We start from the raw sequence: 23,585 nt of genomic DNA on the forward strand, positions 1-23,585 counted from the left end.
GCTATATCCACAGAGATATCTTATTACACAACACCTTGAGGTATCTTTGGACACCCCTTTGTGTGTTTCTAGAACACATTTGTTAGAGAAAAGGTCAACCAATGGCTGTGCACTGTGATGTCAAAAGGGAACATCCACATTCAAAGACAGCAAGCCCCTGGATACGAGTGCAAGAAAAAACACACACTGCAGTATGGCCTTGACCACTGGGATCTGTTGATGAACCCGTGTTTCCGCACGCCTACATTCCTGCTGGGTGACCTTGGGCTAGTCACAGTTCTCTCAGAACTCTCTCAGCCCCACCTGCCTGACAAGGTGTCTGTTGTGGGGAGAGGAAGGGGAAGGAGCTTGTAAGCCACCCTGAGTCTCCTTACAGGAGAGAAAGGTGGGATATAAATCCAAACTCTTCTTCCTATTCTTCTTCTTCCCGCACATTTTCAAGTGCTGAAACACCCATGGGAGGCAAGTAACGGGGAGGGGGGAGAGAGAGAGAGGGAGAGAGAGAGAGCGAGCGAGAGAGAGAGAGAGAGAACAAGAACTTTGTGTGCCCAATCCAGATGGGGGCTTCACAGCCATTTTAAAAAAACAACCTTTTGTTGGAATGAGCGCCTCTGCATGCCTAGACACTGAGGGATGCTGTACCTTTCTAAGTTGTTATCTCTTGGAGGTTGCTCTCTCTTTATCTGGGCCTGGAGACTGCCCACTAACTTCCTGCTTTTTCTCCCCCTGTAGCCAATCATTCTCCTTTTGTCTTTCTAAGCACATGGGCATGCCACGATGGCATCTTGCTACTGTGGGTCTTCCCTACAGAAGTGATTTATACCTTGCAAGCACATACTGCCATACTGCCATGCCATGCGCATTCGGTGCTCACTTGTATAGGGAAGTATGCAGTGGTGGGATTCAAATAATTTAACAACTGGTTCCGGTGGTAGGATTCAAATAATTTAACAACTGGTTGTTTACAAGCACCATTTTAACACTGCCCAGAGCCCCCTGGGGATAAGGCGGTATAGAAATCCAAATAATGAATGAATGAATGAATGAATGAATGAATGAATGAATGAATGAATGAATGAATGAATGAATGAATGAATGAATGACAACCGGTTCTGCCGAAGTGCTGCGAACCTGCTGAATCCCACCACTGGAAGGATGTTTCTTTAGATCAGGGCTTTCTATCTGTCTTTCACCTTGACCAAAGGATGTGAACTGAAGCTACTTGAATTAAATATAAGTTTTATCTTTGCACTGCCCTCTTTATTAGATTGTTTTCTCTGCTGCCCTCAACACAAACTGCGCTGATCACCCAAAATAACTCCATCACCCATAACTCTGAAATAGCGATGGCGGCTGCGGGATGAACCCGTGGTCGCTGCCATGTTTAGTTTGGCTCTATGATCTGACCCAACGAGGCGCTTCTTGTGCTGCTGGCAGAATCATTCCTGCCATGTATCTAAAACAGTAAACACAGAGGCGCATTACCCACACCACAAATATATTCCATTAGGATCTCGCACTCACAGCTGCACCTTGTCCACAGTCGGCTTTACAGAGACCACATACATGGTAATTACTTCCCCCACATTAACCAAGTGAGGAGGTCCATTATTATAGCGTTAGCTAGCCAAACATGACTACAGCTGTATCCGTCCCCACATTCTGGCCACAAGCAGCATCTCATTCCAGATCAGGCTGTCTCTTGGGCCTGGAGAAACACAGTCATGTTACACGAGGTAAAATAGGGAGCTGTAGGTCCCTATAAGGGTGTTGGTCAACCCGTGATAAGGAGGTGAGCAAGTTTTTTGTCCATCTGAATCTATTGCTTGTCTTTCAGTGTCCTTGGGGCGTTCTTTATCATGTAGAACGAATGATTTTTCTTCAGAATTGGCGTGCGCATTTAGATCTATGCCGATGAAGGTTTTTTTTGTGTCGTATGTGGCAAGACTATTGGCCTTGGCCCAGTCACAGTTCTCTCAGAACCAGTGGTGGGATCCAAAAATTTTAGTAACAGGTTCCCATGGTGGTGGGATTCAAACTGTGGCGTAGTGCCAATGGGGCTGGGCGTGGCATGATGGGGGCGTGGCCAGGCATTCTGGGGGTGGGGCTGTGGCAAGGACGCAGCCGCTGAGCCGGTCCTTGGGCGGGAAACGAATGCACGCAGGCGCAGGCTGCCACGCATGCCGGTGCACCTCCTGCTAGACTGCTTCAAGTTCTGCGCGCTACTGCTGAGAGGAGGGGCGTAACTAAGGCAAAAATCACGTGGCAAAATCACCAATTAGTAACCCCCTCTCGGCACACACAAATAATTAGTAACCTACTCTCGGGAACCTGTGAGAACCTGCTGGATCCCACCTCTGCTCAGAACTCTCTCAGCCCCACGTACCTCACAAGGTGACTGTTGTGGAAAGTGGAAGGGAAGGAGTTGGTAAGCCACTGTGAAACTCCTCACAGGAGAGAAAGGTGGGGTATAAATCCAAACTCTTCTTCTCAGATTAGGTGGATGGTAACCGGGGAGGGCCTTCTCAGTTATGGCGCCAAAACTCTGTGGCCCATTATGCATGGATTGCTTACCTCTGGGCTCTTCACTGTGCAGTGGGGTTGTAGCCCGGTCTCCTCGTATTTCTCTGTTTACAAGCGAGGCGCCCCACTGCCTGCTGTGCATCTTGTCTGCTGAACTCTCCAGGTCTCAGCTCTAACTGCTTTCCCTGGTTCTCTTCACTCCACCCATAAACTCACTCTTAAAGGCACATATCTCATTACACTCCATAGTTACAAGATAGCTGGCTTTGTTAAAGCCCTTTGAATTGCTGTTACGTCGATATTGCTGCTGTTGCTGTTATATCCATATTGTTGCCTCTTTCCATAAATAATCCCCCCGAAAAAATGAGAGAGGCAAAGCAAGTCCCTGAACCACACTCTGCTGAAAAAGGAGATAATGTCCTAGAACTGATATTCTCTCTCCTCATAACATAAGATGTGCCCCGAACAGAATCTCCCTTCAGCGCCGGGCAGAGCATCAATGTACAACTGCCGCCTGAGCTGTGGAGGCTTATCTGAGGAATTCAGATTAGCCTGTACACTCCCACATACACCAGCTGGGTGACCTTGGGCTAGTCACAGCTTCTCGGAGCTCTCTCAGCCTCACCCACCTCACAGGGTGTTTGTTGTGAGGGGGGAAGGGCAAGGAGATTATAAGCCCCTTTGAGTCTCCTGCAGGAGAGAAAGGGGGGATATAAATCCAAACTCTTCTCTTCTTCTTCAACTGGCCTGGGACTCTTTCCCCAGGGAGAGTCATTCGTCCCCTTCTGCTGCCTTCTTCACCAGTAGGTGTTTCATTTGTCATTCCCTCAGCAATCCTTCCTTCCTGTTTTAATTGCAGTTTTTATGTCTGTTTTATTTGCCGTTTTTAATGTCTTAATACCCATTTTACCTCTGTTGGTTGTTTTAATAAATGTGTGAGGGGCTTCCTTTAATGGTTTTTTAATGTGTTTTTTTTAAATCATGCCTGTTTTAAATAGTTGGCCACCTTTGTGGTCTTTGTAAAGGCAGAAAGGTGGGAAGCACATTTTGCAGATAAATATACAATTAAGTTTGGTGCTGAGTCTGAAAAACAGGATATGCACAGATGCGTCCTTGCATTTGAAGACCATGCCGATGGAGGTGGTCTGACTTTAAAATGTCAGGATTTATTTGAGAGAGGGGATTGTTTGCTAGGTAAACACACAATTCAGACAAATAAGGGAATTTTATGCACCCTATGGGATTTATGCACCCTATGGGATTTATGCACCCTATGGGATTTATGCACCCTATGGAAAGGTGTCATTTGCTTTCCATGACAGATTCAAGGCGGAGCTTGCAAGGAGAGAAGCAAGAATTAAAGAAGTTAACAGAATAGCTGAGAAAAAAATAACAGCTTGCTGCATTTAATTTAAGGGTCTTCAAGAACATTGCTGACTGCCAGCCAGGGAGGAAATCATGGTCCATTTTGCCAGTATCAAACCCTCTAGCCAGTTGGCTGCTTCTTTGTAGTTTTGGCAGCTAATGGGAAAAATTGAGAGGTGTAAATTATGTACATTTAATGCTCAATTTGGAGAATACAGATTTCTGTGAGTTGCTTTTGGTATAGCTTCATTTTTTTCCCCTCCAAAGTGTTTCACAAAAAAAATACCCATGACTTTGATGATCTTTGCAACTGGATTTTACCATTTTTACACCATAAAATCCAGCTGCAAATGTAACCCCCATGCTCAGAATGGGTTGACCCAGAAAGGGGTGGAGACTCAAAGCAGCAAGAGGCTGCAGAGCTCATGTAGTTTGGAGGAGACAAGGCTACCAGACTCGGACCTTGATTTGTATAAGCCCTTAACACCTTGTTAAGGTAACTGCAATGTTGTTGGGAACTAGTGGGAAGGTAGTTGATTGTTTTTGCTATGTTGTAAATGTTGGAGTTTATTGTTTCAGGGTTTCTTTTTGTGGTTGTAATGGGTGAGAGTTCTCCTGGAAACCTTCATCATGTTGAATCCTGTTCATCAAGCCCTTGGAGTCTTCAGGAGCCAACCCACTTGCAAAGAAGAATTGGACTTGGCAGTATCAGTAGACTGTAAATATAAGGACTTGAAAATGCAACCTGAACAGGACCTTGAAGTGTGATGTTAAATGTTGATGGTTGATGTTATAGGTTAAGAAAGTAAACCATTTTGTTTTTAAAATTTGTTGTTGCAAACTCATTCCAAGTTCTGCCCCACAGAACCCACAGATAGAGGTTACACAAACTACATTGAAATTGGATTGAAAGTGCACTGTTTGGCATGTGTGAAATTGCCTTGTGAGAACCCTAATACACTGATAATGTAGGCACATCTAGATATAATGCCAAAGAAGGACTTAATTGTAGGCTTCAATGTGATAAAGGCAGCAAGAGCGGTACATCTAGAATGTATGTTTGAGATTCCTCATTTGGCTTTTGGGGAAAACAGTATTTCCAGCAAAGAGATTAAAGCTGGCAAGAAGGAAGTTCTAGCCACTGGAATGACAGCACAGCTTCAATGGAAATTGTCCAATACCTGGAGACTTTGGCAATACACCTATTCCCTAAAGCGGCTCCACAGAGGGAACATCTTGAAACTAAAGAACAAATCGGGCTGGGATGCACAAGATGAAACAGATCTCGGTTTCCATCCTTCACTAGAGGAAACTCTGGTAGGATGCAACCCGAAGATTTTATTGTGACTTATGCATCAGGAAAAATTGTTTTCTGTAGATGCGATTTCCAGAGCTACCAAGTACTATGAAAGCAGAAAAGACTCCTGTGCACAAAATTCAGGCCTACAAAAACTCCTCTGGTCACAGCTTGTGGCAGACAGAAGAATATAATAAATCAAAGTGGGAACAAAGAAAGATCACTTACTGAGGATCCTAAAGGAAGTGACCGTTCAAGGATGGCCAGAAGACAGGGGCAGCTGTGATATCCTTGTAAGGATCATCGGAATAGCAGACAGGAGCTTTTAGTAACTGATGGCATCATTGTGATGCCAAGCAAACTGGAGAAACCAAGGAGTTTCCGAAAAGGGTGTGCTGTGAAGGACCCATGAGATACACTTAAAAGGGATGTATAAAACTCTTGAGAGCCAGTGTGGTGTAGTGGTTAAGAGCAGGTGGGTTCTAATCTGGAGAACTGGGCTTGATTCCCCACTCCTTCACCTGAGTGGCAGAGGCTTCTCTGGTGAACCAGATGTGTTTCCGCACTCCTACATTCCTGCTAGGTGACCTTGGGCTAGTCACATTCTTCAGAACTTTCTCAGCCCCACCTATCTCACAAGGTGTCTGTTGTGAAGAGAGGAAGGGAAAGGAGCTTGTAAGTCACCTTGAGTCTCCTTACAAGAGAGAAAGGTGGGGTACAAATCCAAACTCTTCTTCTGAATGTCTTCTGCCTTTAAAACCCTACCAAATCACCATTAGTCAGATGTGACTTGATGACACATGCGTACACACACACAGGAGACACTGTCAACAGGGCCAGTCCCCAGGCCCCTCAATGATACGGCTGGCCTCCACCCGGGCCAGAGCCTTTACAGCTCTGGCCCCAGCCTGGTGGAATGCTCTTCCACCAGCTGTCCAGGCCCTGCGGGATCTTAATGAGTTCCGCAGGGCCTGCAAGACTGAGCTGTTCCGCCGGGCCTTTGGGGAGACTAGCCGTTGATGGGGGGGGGGGCCTTTCTTTATAACATCAACTGGATCCTACTGCCCCTCCCCGTTGGGTTTTTGAGGGAATTGATAGTAGGGGCCATCTTTTGTGTTAATTTTAATAATGCTGCATTTTAATGGGGTAGGGTTTATATTTGTTAGAGCCTGTATTAACTGATATTTGACGGATTTTAATCTGATATATGTGCTCTATTTATATGCTGTTCACCGCCCTGAGCCCTCCGGGGGAGGGCGGTCTATAAACCTAATCAATAATAATAATAATAATAATAATAATAATAATAATAATAATAATAATAATAATAATAATAATAATAATAATAACGATGATGATGATGATGATGATGATGATGATGATGATGATGATGATGATGATGATGGTGATGGTGATGGTGATGGTGATGGTGATGGTGGTGATGATGATGATGATGATAATCATAATCATAATCATAATCATAATGAAGAAGAAGCAAAAATACTCTGGGACTTTAGAATACAGACAGACAGACACCTGGCACACAACACCCCAAACATAACAGTGGTAGAGAAAAAACATGTTTGGATCATAGATGTTGCTGTGCCAGTTGACAGCAGGGTAGAGGACAAAGAGCTGGAAAGGATCACAAAATACAAGGACCTACAAATTGAAGTTGAACGATTGTGGCAAAAAAGAACAACAGTAATCTCACTAGTAGTCGGTGCTCTAGGAGGAATCCCAAGAAATCTTGAAAAACATCTGGAAAGCCTAAACTTGGACAGAACATCAGTCCACATGCTGCAGAAAGCAGCACTTCTAGGAACTGCAACACTATCTTCTAACGCAGAAATACCTTCCTAATATCCTAGGTCCTTGGGAAGGACTCGATATTCAGAGATGAATTCCAGACACTTGTGCTGTGTTGTTATGTGTATAATAATAATAATAATAATAATAATAATAATAATAATAATAATAATAATAATAATAATAATAATAATAATAGTAATAGTAATAGTAATAGTAATAGTAATAATAGTAATAATAATAAATCATATCTGTAGCCAGATCATCCTATTTGTAGGAGTTTCTAGTTAAAAAAACCATCACCATCAACAACAACAAAATACCAAACTTGGGAACTCAAGGATGCTTCTATTCAAAAGTTTCTACCCAAGTTTTCCCCTTCCTGAAAGCATTTTGCTGAAATGAGGTTTCCTCCCCTAACTTGCTGTTATTTGCTGAGGAAGTAGAAAACTTAACTTTCACCAGCCGTCATGCATGGTATATTATGCGGAAAACAAAAGAAGGCTGGGGGGAAAAAGCCTGCAGTTCTAGGACTTCAATAATCCTTTAGCATCTAAAGAAATGACAAGGGAGGAAGTTTTAATATAGACGAGGGGGTTTTTATTTGCATTTCTTAACAATAAGGGTGGTTTATACTCCACCTGGTGTCTTTTCTTACATCACCTTTTATGAGCTTCTCTTGGTGACAAGTATCTTCGTACAAAGGGTTTCCTCTCCCTCCCGCCCCCCTCCCGTTCTAACTCTCTACCAGGCTTCAGTATTCAACACAATGGAAGCATTGAAGGAAAAACAGTGGGACATCTTCTTTGATCTTATGTTCTAATAACTTGTGTATGTTTGTGTCCAAAAACAATACTCCAAGGGTTCGGGCCCCCCTTTCTCTTGTGAACCGTCTGCCGTTGCTTCTGCCACCACCAAAGGAAGGGGATTTTCATCACAGGGCCAAGCGTTAACCATTTAATTTTAGCCAGGAAAAGGCAAAGAGAGAGCGCGAGGCGCAAGAGAGCCGTGTAAACAAGAAACTGTAGATGCTGCTAATTGCTTGGATGCTTATTTTGTGGGGGGACAAACACAGTGCCTTCAGATTGACAGCAGACTTCAGCTCAGCCTGCCCATGAAAACAAGACCTTGAAGATGCAAGCGCCAAAATAAAAATGTCAGACTGCGTCAGCTAGAACAGTCCCGGGTGTAGCCGGTTCACACATTCCACTGTAAGTCACTGCAAATGTTGAAGGACCGGGTGCATGTGTGAACTGGCCCATTTATCTGCTCAAAGTAGTTCTCACAAAGCCGTTCAAAGCAGCTATCACAGTAATCATCTATCAATCCCACAAGAAGTGACGGGGGAGGGGCCTCCCCACCAAGTTTCCCCACAAGCGTCAAGTCCAAAGCTGCAGTAGTTCTAAGCTGTTTATTATAAAAGCATGCGGGGGGGGGGGGGGGCTAGGTTTTTGTAGTTTCTGAAGAACCAGATCCTCTTTTTTTGTAGGGCGAGCTTATTTTTCAGTGCACATAGTTTCTGCAGACTTGACCAAGGTCCCTCCTTTGAAGAAGGTTTGGTTTTATACCCCACTTTTTTCTCCTGTAAAGAGTCTCAAAGCGGCTTATAAACCCTTCCCTTCCCCTCCCCACAACACTTGTGAGGTAGGTGGAGCTGAGAGAGTTCAGAGAAAACTGTGACTAGCCCAAGGTCAACCAGCAGGCTGCATGTGTAGGAGCGGGGAAACAAATCCAGTTCACCAGAGAAGAGTCCACCACTCATGTGGAGGAGTACAAAATCAAAACCAGTTCTCCAGAGCAGAGTTTACCACACTTAACCACTATTCTTTGCTGGCTCTCCTTTTTTGTCCTTACTGGGAGCAGCAGTGGCGTCGGAGGTTAAGAGCTTGTGTATCTAATCTGGAGGAACCGGGTTTGATTCCCCGCTCTGCCGCCTGAGCTGTGGAGGCTTATCTGGGGAATTCAGATTAGCCTGTACACTCCCACACACGCCAGCTGGGTGACCTTGGGCTAGTCACAGCTTCTCGGAGCTCTCTCAGCCCCACCGACCTCACAGGGTGTTTGTTGTGAGGGGGGAAGGGAAAGGAGAATGTAAGCCCCTTTGAGTCTCCTGCAGGAGAGAAAGAGGGGATATAAATCCAAACTCTTCTTCTTCTACTGTGATTTGATCCATTTCAGCCTTGGAGGAAACAAATTCGAGTCCAGACATGCCTTAAAGACCCATGCATTTTTGCACAAACAGAATAGAGTATAGAGGAAGAGCTTGTACCCTGAAAACCTTGTGGGTCTCTACAGTGCTACAGGACTTGAACCCAGCTCTTCTATAGCAGACCAGCAGGGCTACCCTCTGAAACAGTCCTTGGAGGAAACGGGCTGTAGTCTACAACAGTGTATGCTCTTAAAATAAAATAGGAGAATCTCTCTGGTGCCACAAAGAGACTGCAAAGACCTTTGCTATGTGTAATGAAGAGTTGTGGGGAGACATTGTATTGTCTTAATACAATGCCAACCAGTGGTGGGATCCAAAAATTTTAGTAACAGGTTCTCATTATGGTGGGATTCAAACTGTGGCGTAGTGCCAATGGGGCTGGGCGGGGTACGACGGGGGCGTGGCCGGGCATTCCGGGGGTGGGGCAAGGACGCAGCTGCTGCGCCGGTCCTTGGGCGGGAACCGAATGCACGCAGGCGCAGGCTGCCACGCATGCCGGTGCACCTCCTGCTAGGCTGCTTCAAGTTCTGCACGCTACTGCTGAGAGGAGGGGCGTAACTAAGGCAAAAATCACGTGGCAAAATCACCAATTAGTAACCCCCTCTCGGCACACACAAATAATTAGTAACCTACTCTCGGGAACCTGTGAGAACCTGCTGGATCCCACCTCTGACGCCAACTGTCGATGTATGTCCCATGTTGGACCATTGCTATCCAGAAGGTAATGAAGCAAGTATCCACAACCCTCAGTACACAGCACCGTGCTGGGCTTGTATGAGAACCAGCGACCCCATTCTGATATTCTACACCCCGTAGACGAGGAGGTTCCATAAAGTCAGACTGCAGCCTTGACTTTGTTTTTTCTCACTTTTTGTGAGAGAGAAAAAAATGCTTTGAAAGCATATTTTTCCATTGCAGCAAATCTGTCTGGAACCAGCCTCTCTGGCAGAAAAGAAGCTTAAGTTTCCTTGACTTCCTTTCCTCTGTGCAGTATAGATTTCAATCCTAGAAGCATGAAATATCTGACCTTTAGAAGAAAAAAAAGCCCTCACGTTTAGGATACAAAATAGATGACCTGGTTATTCATCTGGTTTCTAAGAGAGATTCAGTTCGGGTTGAGCAACGTCCATCAGACTCCTTTTCCGTGAAAAAAAAAATAGCGCGTTTTCTCCTCCTCGGTCCAAAGAGAAGCCTATAGATTAAGACTTTTCAACAATCTCAGCAGAAACAAAAAATATATATATTATGAGAAAATGGGGAAATCATTCCGTGCTTTCAGAATAACATAGTAAAGATGACCCAAAAGGCGTTCGGAGCAGAAAAGAATGGAAATCCAGAACAAAGATCTTTGTAACGCAACACCAATAAGGGAGAAATTATATGTATAAAGTTTTCATTCCGTCCCCTTTCCTCGACATTGCATAGGATGTTCAAGCTGACTTCATTCCCATACTCTCAATGGAAAATAAATGCTATAAACAGTCAGATGGGGCCAAGTAGAGTTCTTAAAGCAACACGCAAGCCACATTCGGGTGGTGTGATGTCGATTGTTCCCCCCCCCCCAGATGGGCCGAGGGCTCAGACTGTGTATCGAATCGAAGGACCTGCACCTAACACCGACTCTTGTCTCAGATGCATTCAGCACCAACCACGCCAAATGCAAACACAATTAGAGCATTCAGGATAAGACAGTAGGAGATTCCCTTTGATGTCGGGATAAATTGAGAATCGGCATGGTTTTGTCTGAGATGACAACCGTCCCAGGTTTTCTAATGGGTATCTAATAGTAAAAGAGAATTTTATGATGCTCATTAATTACCAAACTGTCATGTGCTCCTGGCAGAAAAGAAAGTAATCCTCTTCTCCCAGATTAGACAGTCACCACAAAGGACTTCAAAGCCGGCGCGGCCCCCTCCCCTGAGAACTGCCTCGCGTAAACCTCACAGCTCTCTTGAAAAGCTAGGTTGCAAGTTGACAAACCCTTCCTGTTACATGAACAGGGTATTTCTACTGGCAGCTGAGATATTATTCCTTAGCCGGCTAATACACAAGGAGACAAAAAAACTTTGGCAGAAGCATCCAAGGCATTCCAAAATGCACACTAGACTTTTCACGCACTGTCTGGTTGACAGTGGTGTACACTTCTGTGTGTGTGTCTGTCTTTTGCTCTCTTTTTAAAAAGCTGCATCCTGGAGATCTGGGTGGTAAAGGGCAGTGGAAGGAGGTGGTGTCGATCTCGCTACACAGGGAAATTCAAAAGATACAGAAGAAGATGTTTGAAATCCTCAGGTCATTCCGGAGGAAAAGCCACCCCAACCAAAAAATCCGTTCCTTTGTTTCTAGGCCGCGGTGAACCTGCTAAATGGACCATCTCGGAATTGATTTGCCTGGTTGCCTTTCAGCCTTAAAGCCTTGGAAAGGGGTGGGGTGGGGGTGGGGGGGTAACAAACATGTTAAAAATGCAAAACCTTCACAAGGATGAGATCCAGATCTTGCACCACCTGCTCTGTAGATACCAAAAGCCAATTAGGATTTCCAAACGTCGTCGTGCAGTGCTTCCGGGCACCGTGTGTCCAGGAGAAGGTCTGTGCTGAATTACCACATTTAGAAATAAGTTGTACGCGCCTTCTCCGGAAAAATAAAGCATTCTGGAAAATTTTATGCCGCACGTCTCGGGGTGTTGACGTTTGTGGTTTGGACAGCACCCAGAATGACAGGGTTCCAGTTTCAGCTGGGACCCTGCAAGCAGCTGAAAGAAGAACTCGGTGCCAGTGAACCCACCTGGTGACTTTGATGGATTTATAGGTGTGTAGCTCTGACCTGTGTAGCCCAGGCTTCCCCGATCTCCTCAGATGTCAGAAGCTAAGCAGGGCTGGCCCTGGTTAATGCTTGGATGGGAGACCACCAAGAGAGTTCAGGATTGCTACTCAGAGGCAAGCAATGGCAAACCACCTCTGAACATCTCTTGCCCCAGACATCCTACAGGGTTGCCATAAGTCAACTGTGAATTGACAGCAGTTTCCACTACTGTGTACTCATGGTGCTGGATTAGTGCTCCACAATCTTTTAACACCAGCGGGCATCTTTGGAATTGTGCCCACAGTGGTGGGCACAAAATGGCTACCAACGCAGGCCACAAAATGTCAGGGAGAGAGCTTATATACAGCTTTAATTGTAACTCTTCAAAATTTATATATCTGCAAGCTGCTCCAAGCCTGACCATGGTTGGGAACGGGCAGGGTATAAATAAAATAAAATTTATAGACAAAAGCTCTGTTCAGTAGGAGTCCTTTTAATCTGCACAGTCAATTAGAGACCCACCTAGAGGAAAGCCCCATTTAGCCCCACCCACTTTTTAATAGCGTTTGGAGGGGACCAGGTAAGATGTTGGTGAGCATCATGGTGGCCACGGGGACCATGTTCGGGACCCACATGCTAGATCAGTGATGGCGAACCTATGGCACGGGTGCCAGAGGTGGCACTCGGAGCCCTTTCTGTGGGCACACATGCACAGAGTTCATCATGTGGGGGGACGGAAAATCACCCCCCCACACACACACACACACACATCTAGGCTTACCTGGGAGTAAGCTCGGTTGCTGGCAATGCGGCTTGCTTCTGATTAACCCTCCTTGGGTTGTGATTTACCCATTCGAAGCGTTGCACGGTTGCTTCACCAAGCTTACTCCCAAGTAATGTGCGCCTTGGAGCCAACCATTTTTTCTAAACTAAAACCTCAGTATTCAGGTTAAATGGCCGTGTTGGCACTTTGCGATAAATAAGTGAGTTTTGGGTTGCAATTTGGGCACTCGGTCTCGAAAAGGTTCGCCATCACTGGGCTAGATCAACATTTGGCTCTTTGGTCCATGGATTGTCAGGGCTAGTCAGTCACTACACACCTCAGGTCAGGGGGATAAAAATCAATATTTTTTTTAAAAAATTCCTCACTTTTACTCATGACTACTCTAGGAGACAGCTGCATACCTATGGCTAATGAGGGGAAAGCAAGTCTTGGATTCTTTAAATAAGGCATCCCTCCAATTCTGGTGCACCCTAATCTTTGACAGCTGGGACAACAGAAATGGATTTTTTGACAGTTCTTATATTATTACTTTGGACCGATGAGCACCCATGTCTTTATCCCTTGTGGAGAAATGACGCTGGCTACTCTGAGCTCCTTGGATGGAGGGAGAGATTTTTAAAATGTAATGATCAATAAACGATCACTGTTGATTGACTCCAAAGTCTCAGTCTCTGTCCACTGTCTACCACCTTTGAGGGATGATCAGTTCAGATACAGTATGCGTACCAGGTCTGAAGCACTATCTTGGATGCATCTCGAATCTACCAGGACAACTGGATTGTGGCAAAACAATTGGATTACAGATACAAAACAATTACGATTGCATTCGGAACATGCCATCGTTGCCTTGAACGGCTATTGGTCCTGAGAAAATAGCAGCAATTAGTAAGGACTCTCACCCAGCTGGGCTCTGCTGATTTTCAGATTGGATTTTCAGACAATGCACTATTCACATCATTGCAATGGTGGAGATGATGTTTGTCCCACAAAGATTGGATTTGGCCCTTGTTTTTCCCCCCGAGAGTCACCCAAGGAGGTCCTGGAATCCGACAACATCCTTTGCTATACTTTGTCTCTGAACCTCTTGACGTACATCCAGCAAGCCGTGTCGGAAGGCCCGTTTGCTTCACTGGCACCTACATGATAGGAACCCTCAATCAGTGTCTGTGTGTGTAACCCCCATGCTCAGAATGGGTTGACCCAGAAAGGGGTGGAGACTCAAAGCAGCAAGAGGCTGCAGAGCTCATGTAGTTTGGAGGAGACAAGGCTACCAGACTCAGACCTTGATTTGTATAAGCCCTTAACACCTTGTTAAGGTAACTGCAATGTTGTTGGGAACTAGTGGGAAGGTAGATGTTTATTTTTGCTATGTTGTAAATGTTGGAGTTTATTGTTTCAGGGGTTTTTTTTGTGGTTGTAATGGGTGAGAGTTCTCCTGGAAACCTTCATCATGTTGAATCCTGTTAATCAAGCCCTTGGAGTCTTCAGGAGCCAACCCACTTGCAAAGAAGAATTGGACTTGGCAGTATCAGTAGACTATAACTAGAGGGACTTGAAATGAAACCTGAACAGGACCTTGAAGTGTGATATTAAATGTTGATGTTTGATGTTGTATGTTAAGAAAGTAAACCATTTTGGTTTTTTTTTTAAATTTGTTGTTGCAAACTCATTCCAAGTTCTTCCCCACAGAACCCACAAGCTGAGGTTACATGTGCACACACAGACTCCCTTCTTTTATTTATTTAACTATTTACGGCCGATTACCCACTGCAGGCTGTTCCCCACCCTTGCCCTTCTCTGGAGCGAAAAGCCACATGAGAAATTCTCTCGCTTTCCCCACAGAAAGCGAAAAGCACGCCCTGGGCAACAGGAAGGCCCCTTCCGCACATGCGGAATAATGCACTTTCAATCCACTTTCAGTGCACTTGGCAGCTGGATTTTACTGTGCAAAATCCACTTGCAAACAACTGTGAAAGTGGATTGAAAGTGCATTATTCTGCATGTGCGGAAGGGGCCGAAGTGCACCGGGACAAGAAATCTTGCCTCTTCTCTTGGCACACTGCAAAGAGGAAGTGCACCGAGATCAGGTTTCGTGCCCCGACGTGCTTCCAGTCACTCTGCACACCAGAGCATGGTGGGAAATTGACTTAGGTGTAGTTTTTCTTCCCAACGAGGATACATATGAGCGCACACGCACATGGATATGGGGGGATTGTGAATAGTTAAAAGTCCACGAAATACCAGAAGTGCAGTCTGTGAAATCTCAATACCAAATTCAAAAGTGTGCAATAGACAACTGGAGAGAAATATTACTGAAAGAGGTCGATATGGACTCAGCTGCAGGAAACAGATTGTGGACCTGGAGGAACGGAAAACTCTTTTTTTAATTAATTTTTTTAATTAAAACATGTATAGCCTGCCCTTCCTCGTGGTTCAGAGTAGGGGGCAAGGCTTGTAGAAACAGCGCAAACAAAACAGAGTTCTCAACGTGAACCACTGTCAAGAAAGGAGGAAATGCTATTTAAGGAAACGGATGTATTTGACGCGACTGCCCAGCACTTTAAGCAATATTGGCCCCCTCCGCATTTTAATTACGCTGTTTCTCCCCTCCCTTATCTTCCTCCGTTCCTTAATGCTCTTGCAGGCATCAAGGGTGTTTGTACACAGAACATAATCCTAACGCCAACGTGAAACGGAGAGTGCGCTTCCTTTCTTCGCCTCTCTCTCTTTTTTTAATATCAGCATAATAGCTGTTAAGAAGATCTATCTTCCTAATGATCCGCTGGAGGGTCAGAACCACTAATCTCTTCTTAGGACTGTAAAGATAATATTAACACAAGGAGAAGAAGCTATGGGCAGAAGACAAAGCCACTCAGCAAATCAAAAGGCCCTTCTCTCCCTAAGTGATATTCAACATGCCTATCCGGCACCACTTCGCCTGCCCTATGTCCTCGGCCTGCCGTCCGGGAAACAGAGGGCGTCAGACTTTATTGGTTGCTCAGGAAGGCTGGAAAATCCCTGGGAAATACTTGCTGCTGAAGTAGGGCTCCAATATAAGAGGAGTCTTTGTTACTGGGAGGGGCCGTGGCTCCGTGGTAGAGCATTTGCTCGGCCTGCACAAGGTCCTCAGGTCAGAGCCAGCGTGGTATAGTGGTGAAGAGCAGGTGAATTCTGATCTGGAGAACCGGGTTTGATTCCCCGCTCCTCCACCTGAGTGGCAGAGGCTTATCTGGTGAACCAGATGTGTTTTCATACTCCTACATTCCTGCTGGGTAGACCTTGGGCTAGACCTTGGGTCTGCAACCTGCAGCTCTCCAGATGTTCATGGACTACAAATTCCATCAGCCCCTTGCAGCATGGCCAATTGGGTAGTCATAGTTCTTCAGAGCTCTCTCAGCCACACCTACCTCACAAGTTGTCTGTTGTGGGGAGAGGAAGGCAAAGTAGATAGTAGGCCACCTTGGGTCTTCTTACAAGGTGGGGTATAAATCCAAAGAACTCCTCCTCCTCCTCCTCCTCCTCCTCCTCCTTCTACAATTCCTGGAATCCCCAGTAGGTGTTGTGAAAGACCTCAGCACTAGAGACCTTGGGGAGCCGCTGCCAATCTTGACTACACAATGCTGTCTTTGATAGAACTCCAATTCAGTTTATGGCAGCTTGTGAATGTGAATCATTCTGGGAACCACAGATTAGGACAGTTAGCCACTAGTTTCCCTCAACCTCCAGTATTTAGGATGAGAGGCGCGGTGTGGTTTCACCCCGACGCTATAGGGAGGGGGGTAGGAAAACTGCCAAGGTAATTTTCACATGTTATGCTCTGAACATTGGCCAGAGGAACCTCTTGTTGTAGTCTGGAGGTAAATTGTGATTTTAGGAGATTTCCAGGCTGTCTCTGGAGGTTGGCAACCTTATATAGTAGTGGAGTATAACCCTTCTTCTTCTATCCCTGTTGGGATAAAATTGGAGCCAAAGCTCACACCAGCCACCACGGTGTAAAGGTTAAGGGTGTCAGACAAGTATCTGCGATACCCTGGATCTAATCCTCATTTGTGCCATGAAGGCCCCTTCTGCACATGCAGAATAAGGCACTTCCAATGCACTTTGCAGCTGGGTTTTACTGTGCGGAATAGCAAGATTCACTGGCAAACAATTGTGGAAGGGGATTGAAAGTGCCTTATTCTGCATGTGCGGAAGGGGTGGAAGCAGTGGTGGGATCCGATGGTGGTGGGATTCAAACAGTGGCGCCCCCACACACACGCACCTCCAGTCCCTATTGGGCAGGGAGGTTGCTTTAGTAACCCCTTCTCGGCACTCAGAAAAAATTAGTAACCAGAAGTGGTGAGAACTGGTTGGATCCCACCTCTGGGTGGAGGACTTGCTGGCTGACCTTGAACCGGTCACACTTTCTTAGCTCGTGAGGTTAAAATGGTGGAGAGGAGAATGGTGTAAGCCACTTTGGATTCTTGCTGGGGAGAATGGCAGGGTACAAAATTATTGAATGAATTAATAAAATGAATGAATTAATAAACCATGCTGCTAACTCGTATCTGGCTATGGAACATTCCAATCATTACACGGATATACTGAAACATGCCTGTACCAGGCTGGCTGAATGAGGGCTTGGGTACATGATCAGAAGAACATACTGCTGTGTGTGGAGCAGCTGTGGCATAGTGGTTAAGAGCAGGTGTATTCTAATCTGGAGGAACCGGGTTTGATTCCCCGCTCTGCCGCCTGAGATGTGGAGGCTTATCTGGGGAATTCAGTTTAGCCTGTAGACTCCAACACGCACCAGCTGGGTGACCTTGGGCTAGCCACAGTTCTTCTGAGCTCTCTCAGCCCCACCTACCTCATAGGGCAGTGGTGGCGAACCTTTGGCACTCCAGATGTTATGGACTACAATTCCCATCAGCCCCTGCCAGCATGGCCAATTGGCAGGGGCAGATGGGAATTGTAGTCCATAACATCTGGAGTGCCAAAGGTTCGCCACCACGGTCATAGGGTGTTTGTTGTGAGGAGGGAAGGGAAAGGAGATTGTAAGCCCCTTTGAGTCTCCTTGCAGGAGAAAAAGGAGGGGATATAAATCCAACTCTTCTTCTTCTCTTCTTCTGTGCCCCTCCAATCCAGAAGGGAGAAAATGGACTTTGCAACGGTAGGTATGTATCAATAACTGCCCTTTGACCCCCACTAAGTGACCACAGACAGGTTCTACCCTGACTTGGACCAGAAGTTGTTGTAATCTTACCTAATCGCTAGACTCCCAGCCAGTTCGGCAAGTAACTATGGATTCTCCTGGATCATATTTCAAAAGGGGGGGAAGTGGGAGGGGGGGGGAGAAAAGTAGAAATCCAAGACGAGTCTGGCAACAAGATCAGCAAAGGAGAATGAAAAATTACATCTTGACCTCATTGCCAATATTACAGTGTAGCCGCTCAGAACTAGCGACCCAGAGAAGGTCTATCAAACAGCAAAGGAGCAACTGTATTTTTTTAAAAAAAGAATTGTAAAACAGGGCTGCGATTTTAACCTTCCTCTCGAAAACCTCAAGAGGAACATCATAGAGAAATAATTAGATATGCGCAACGGACACTTCAAATCAAAAGCCCTCCCTGTGCTTTTAACGTTATGCGGAGAGAAAGGGGACGGGGGGGGGGGGGGCGAAAATATCAGGCTTCAAGTTCTCCCTGTGTGAACTGATCGACTGAGATAAAGACCTGTATAAATAGTATAGAGCAATTTTCATGTCATTATCTCTTCCATTGCAGCAAAAAAAATATAATAAATTGTTCAAACCTGAAGTGCAGAAACAACAAGGAGGAAAAAAAATAAGGGTGAAATATTGGGGTGGGGAGAGGCCTCACCCAACAAACCGGTCTCCAGTGCTGAAGCTGGGGTTGCCAGCTTCCAGGGGAGGCCCAAAGATCTCCCAGAATTACAACTGGCCACCTGACTATAAAGGTCAGTTGCCCTGGATGCTTTGGAAGATGGACTCTACGGCATTATACCCTGCTGAGGTCCTTTCTGAAAACATGAGAGCCAGCGTAGTGTAGTGGTTAAGAGCAAGTAGGTTCTAATCTGGAGAACCGGGTTTGATTCCCCATTCCTCCACCTGAATGACAGAAGCTTATCTGGTGAACCAGATGTGTTTCCCACTCCTACATTCCTTGGGCTAGTCACAGCTCTTTCAAAACTCTCTCAGCCCCACCAAGCTTACAAGGTGTCTGTTGTGGGAAGAGGAAGGGAAAGGAGCTTGTAAGCCACCTTGAGTCTCCTTACAGGAGAGGAAGGTGGATATAAATCCAAAGCTCTTCTTCTCTTGTAGGCTTCACCTCCAAATGTACAGGAATTTGTCAACCTAGAGCTGGCACTGAACCATACGCAACGATGTTCTCTTTTTATTTATTTATTTATATTTTAGATTTATAGGCCGCCTCTTCCCCGAAGGGCTCTCTTAAAGAGCAACAAAACCCCAAAATGCTGACAGAATGGTTTTCCCAGTAAAGGCCTATGAAGTGTGTGGGGCGGAAACTGAAAAAGCATCCGAGAAGGTCCCTCGACATCTAGCCTTTGAAAAGATGTGGGGTGGGGGGGGGGATGATCACAGCTGATTGCTTTTGGCTCGGGGAAAATTCCAAGGGGAGCTAGACGGAGGGATCAGTCGCTCATCTGGTATGAGTATTAAATCAGCCAGAAACTTGCGGGCGGGCCGGGTGGGAGGCTAAGGGGCTGGAGCAGGAAGAGGAACCAAACAGATGTGAAAAGCAACAAGATCAATTGCACGGCAGAAGGGGAGGGGAATTATGAACTGGCGTTTCCTCAGATGTTTAACTGGAGCAGTGGCCATAAGGCAACGGGCTGGTGGGGTAATAAAGCCAGCCCTGAACTTTAGACTACATTTAAATTACATCTGTCTTTTCAAGCCACATGTCTGTGTAATGAGCCAATGTTATGTGTATTCTGGACCAATAACGGCCTTTTTTTTTTTCCCCTTGGCTGTCTTATGTCTTCTCCTGTGGGACAGGCCATGGTTAGACAACTTTAAAGAGCCACATTTTGGGGGAGTTTCAAATTGTGCTTAAACTATGCAGCCAATCAGCCGATGGGAGGAAATGCTGGGAACCGTTGCGGTATCTGCGAGCCATTGATCTAGGCCAGGCTTTAGATGTTAGCATGAAACAAATGATTTGTTTTCATCGTGCGTTGTTTTTCTAAGAGATGGGGGGCGGGATAGATGAGGAGAGTCTTGGTCCTTAGGAAACTTGGGGGCGGCAGAATGAGGTACCCTCGGGGTTTTTTTTTAAGCGGCTTGCCTTTTAACGTGGAAAATGAAATTAATGCTCTTCAGCCATGCGTTAGTTCAGAACTTTTTAACCCGCTTCATTTGAAGTGGCTTATAATATAATAAAAACACAACAATGCAAAATACCAAGCCCAGAATAAAGACCAATCATGAAGCACACCCAATCAGTAAACAGCTCTAGGCCAGGAAACTTAAACTGCCATTATGATGACCAGAGTCAAACATACGCAGACAATTTTTAATTTTTTTCTTTAAGAATTTCTACCACCAACTGAGGTTTTATGTATTACCGTTGCCCACCTTGGCTTCTTCTGTGGTAAAAAGGAAAAGAGCAATAGAGGGGTTCATTGTGTAACTGGGGGACTCGGGAGAATTTTTTCTCTCTCTCCAGATCCTATGTTGTTCTGCCAGCTGAAGAGGAAATAGAGGGGGGAGTCATTTGTACTGCAGTTCTCTTCAGAACATTTTCCATCTACAATTCCTAATTATTCCCCCGGTGTTCCAGAATACTAAAAGCCCCTTTCTGCTGCCAACCATTCATGTTTTCCTTATTGAGAAAGCGCTTGGAACTTCGTTTGATGGAGACCGCCTCTCCCTGTCTTCGCACATGTCCCAGCTGAGTCCTCCCAACATCTGTTTCTCTCCGCGCATTATCCTGCATTCAGAAATCACTTCACACTGTCATTTAGCCAGGATGTGAACAAACTTAGCTTGCTGTTGGGCATGTGCGATATGCCTTCTTGATTTGGTCATATGTCAAAAATGTTTATATCCCGCCTTTCCCTGGCAACTCAGAGTGACTATCAACAATCCATCGTAAAATAAAACCACGTGAATCACCTCTCCCAGGAAGACACCTGCAGGTCGAATGTCACTTTAAGCCTTACCTGTAAATTATATGGTCCCAAAACACTGTGGCTTTGTATTGAATTATCTGAAAAACTGTCTTCTTCTTATATTTCTGCACAGGAATTAAGATTGCAGATGGCTTTGTATTGAGTTATCTGAAAAACCGTCTTCTTCCTATATTCATAAGAACATAAGAACATAAGAACAAGCCAGCTGGATCAGACCAGAGTCCATCTAGTCCAGCTCTCTGCTACTCGCAGTGGCCCACCAGGTGCCTTTGGGAGCTCACATGCAGGATGTGAAAGCAATGGCCTTCTGCGGCTGTTGCTCCCGAGCACCTGGTCTGTTAAGGCATTTGCAATCTCAGATCAAAGAGGATCAAGATTGGTAGCCATAGATTGACTTCTCCTCCATAAATCTGTCCAAGCCCCTTTTAAACCTATCCAGGTTAGTGGCCATCACCACCTCCTGTGGCAGCATATTCCAAACACCAATCACACGTTGTGTGAAGAAGTGTTTCCTTTTATTAGTCCTAATTCTTCCCCTCAGCATTTTCAATGAATGCCCCCTGGTTCTAGTATTGTGAAAAAGAGAGAAAAATTTCTCTCTGTCAACATTTTCTACCCCATGCATAATTTTATAGACTTCAATCATATCCCCCCTCAGACGTCTCCTCTCCAAACTAAAGAGTCCCAAACTAAAGAGTCTTCTCCTTATATTTCTGCCCAGGAATTAAGATTGCTGATGGCTTTGTATTGAGTTATCTGAAAAACCATCTTCTTCCTATATTCCTACTCAGGAATTAAGATTGCAGAACTCTTGATTTTCCCAGCAATCAAAGAAGTTCATGTGTTGGTTAAATGAGACAGGGGCTTTTTAGTGGAGGCCCATGTTTATGGAACAGCCTCCCCGGGGGAATGTGCCTAGCGCCACTCACTGTCAGTCTTCACGAGGTCTTTGAAAACAGTTTTATTCAGGACTGCATTTCCATCCATTTAGCTTTTACTTAACGGCAGTTCTAACTGGAGTTTTAAATCGTGGCCTTTTGTGTGTGTGTGTTTTTAATCACAGCTGTTTTGTTGACATTGTTTTTATTTTGTTTTTCGTAATTGCTTATTTATGGTGTAAGTTGCCTTGAGTTCTGCAAGGGGAAAGGGGGGGTCATAAATGTTTAAAATAAATAAATAACTTGTGAAGATGCGTTCCATAAAGTAAGACCTACTAGGGATGTATTGTCAAAGACTTACATAGCCGGACTCAACTAGCTGTTGTGGATTTTCCAGGCCGTGTGACTGTGATCTAGTAGTTTTTGCTCCTGATGTTTCTTTGACAGATGCGAAACAACCAGATCACGGCCACACAGCATGGAAAATCCACAACAGCCAGCTGCTATGGAAACGGAATGGGCTGTTGCAGGTAACTTTAACTGAGGGTACAGCTGGAAGGTGAAATCCTGAAGGTTGTACATTGAAATATACAAGGACAGAAGGTTTTTCAGAAATGTGGGTCCTACGGCATAGCACATTAAACAGAAATTGGAATCAAACATCTCACAATGTAGCTGTGTACGCTGTGTTGGTAAGTCCCTGACAGTAGTCACCCCAATGCTTTTACAACCAGTTGAGGCTTCCAACTTATCTTTGAGAGCAAGCCCATGTAGAACATATTACAGTAGAGCAACTGTGATGTCATGGATTAGCATGGACAGGTTGATGAAACCTAGGAGAGGGGAGAGCTGCTGATAGGAAGCACTCTCGGTTGCCATGCCAACCTATTTTCCAAGTGGCTAGGCCGGGCCCATGAGTGCTCCCAATCTCTTTACCTGCTCTGCAAAGGCCAACTCTGCAGCACCCAAAAACAGCAGGCCGGACTTCACGACTAACATTGCCTCCATCTTGTCTCGATCTCCTTCTCCATTCTTGAATTGGGAATCCCAGTGAATCACGCACCAATGAGAGCCGGACTTTTTAAAGCGGGCGCCTAGATAAAGAGCAGCAGTGGCGCAGTGGTTAAGAGCAGGTGCATTCTAATCTGGAGGAACTGGGTTGGATTTCCCGCTCTGCTGCTTGAGCTGTGGAGGCTTATCTGGGGAATTCAGATTAGCCTGTGCACTCCCACACACGCCAGCTGGGTGACCTTGGGCTAGTCACAGCTTTTCGGAGCTCTCTCAGCCCCACCTACCACACAGGGTGTTTGTTGTGAGGGGGGAAGGGCAAGGAGATTGTAAGCCCCTTTGAGTCTCCTACAGGAGAGAAAAGGAGGATATAAATCCAAACTCTTCCTCCTCTTCCTCCTCTTCCTCTTCTTCCTCTTCTTCTCATTTTCTCCACACGTAAAACTGTTTAAGCTTTATAGCCATGGAAAATCCTGTGGTGAGCTGGGGTTGGAGCTGATCCCTTCAACATCTTTGCTCAACGCAGAAGAAGCTCCTCGACCACAGCATAATCCAGGCAATGATCGCTTCCATGATTAGACATCAGTTTGCGGCAGGAAGGTCTCACCCACATGAATGTCTTAGCCATTATACCTCCAAAAGGGTAATGCATATGTGGAGCCATTTGTTCGTTGTGTTTCCTGGTGCATGGAACCACCGGAATAATTTATAATCCTCGTGCAATTTGAAAGCTTCCCGGCCTGTGAAATGGGTTTT

The sequence above is a fragment of the Sphaerodactylus townsendi genome, linkage group LG14, assembly GCF_021028975.2.
Source record: "Sphaerodactylus townsendi isolate TG3544 linkage group LG14, MPM_Stown_v2.3, whole genome shotgun sequence".
NCBI lineage: Eukaryota > Metazoa > Chordata > Lepidosauria > Squamata > Sphaerodactylidae > Sphaerodactylus > Sphaerodactylus townsendi.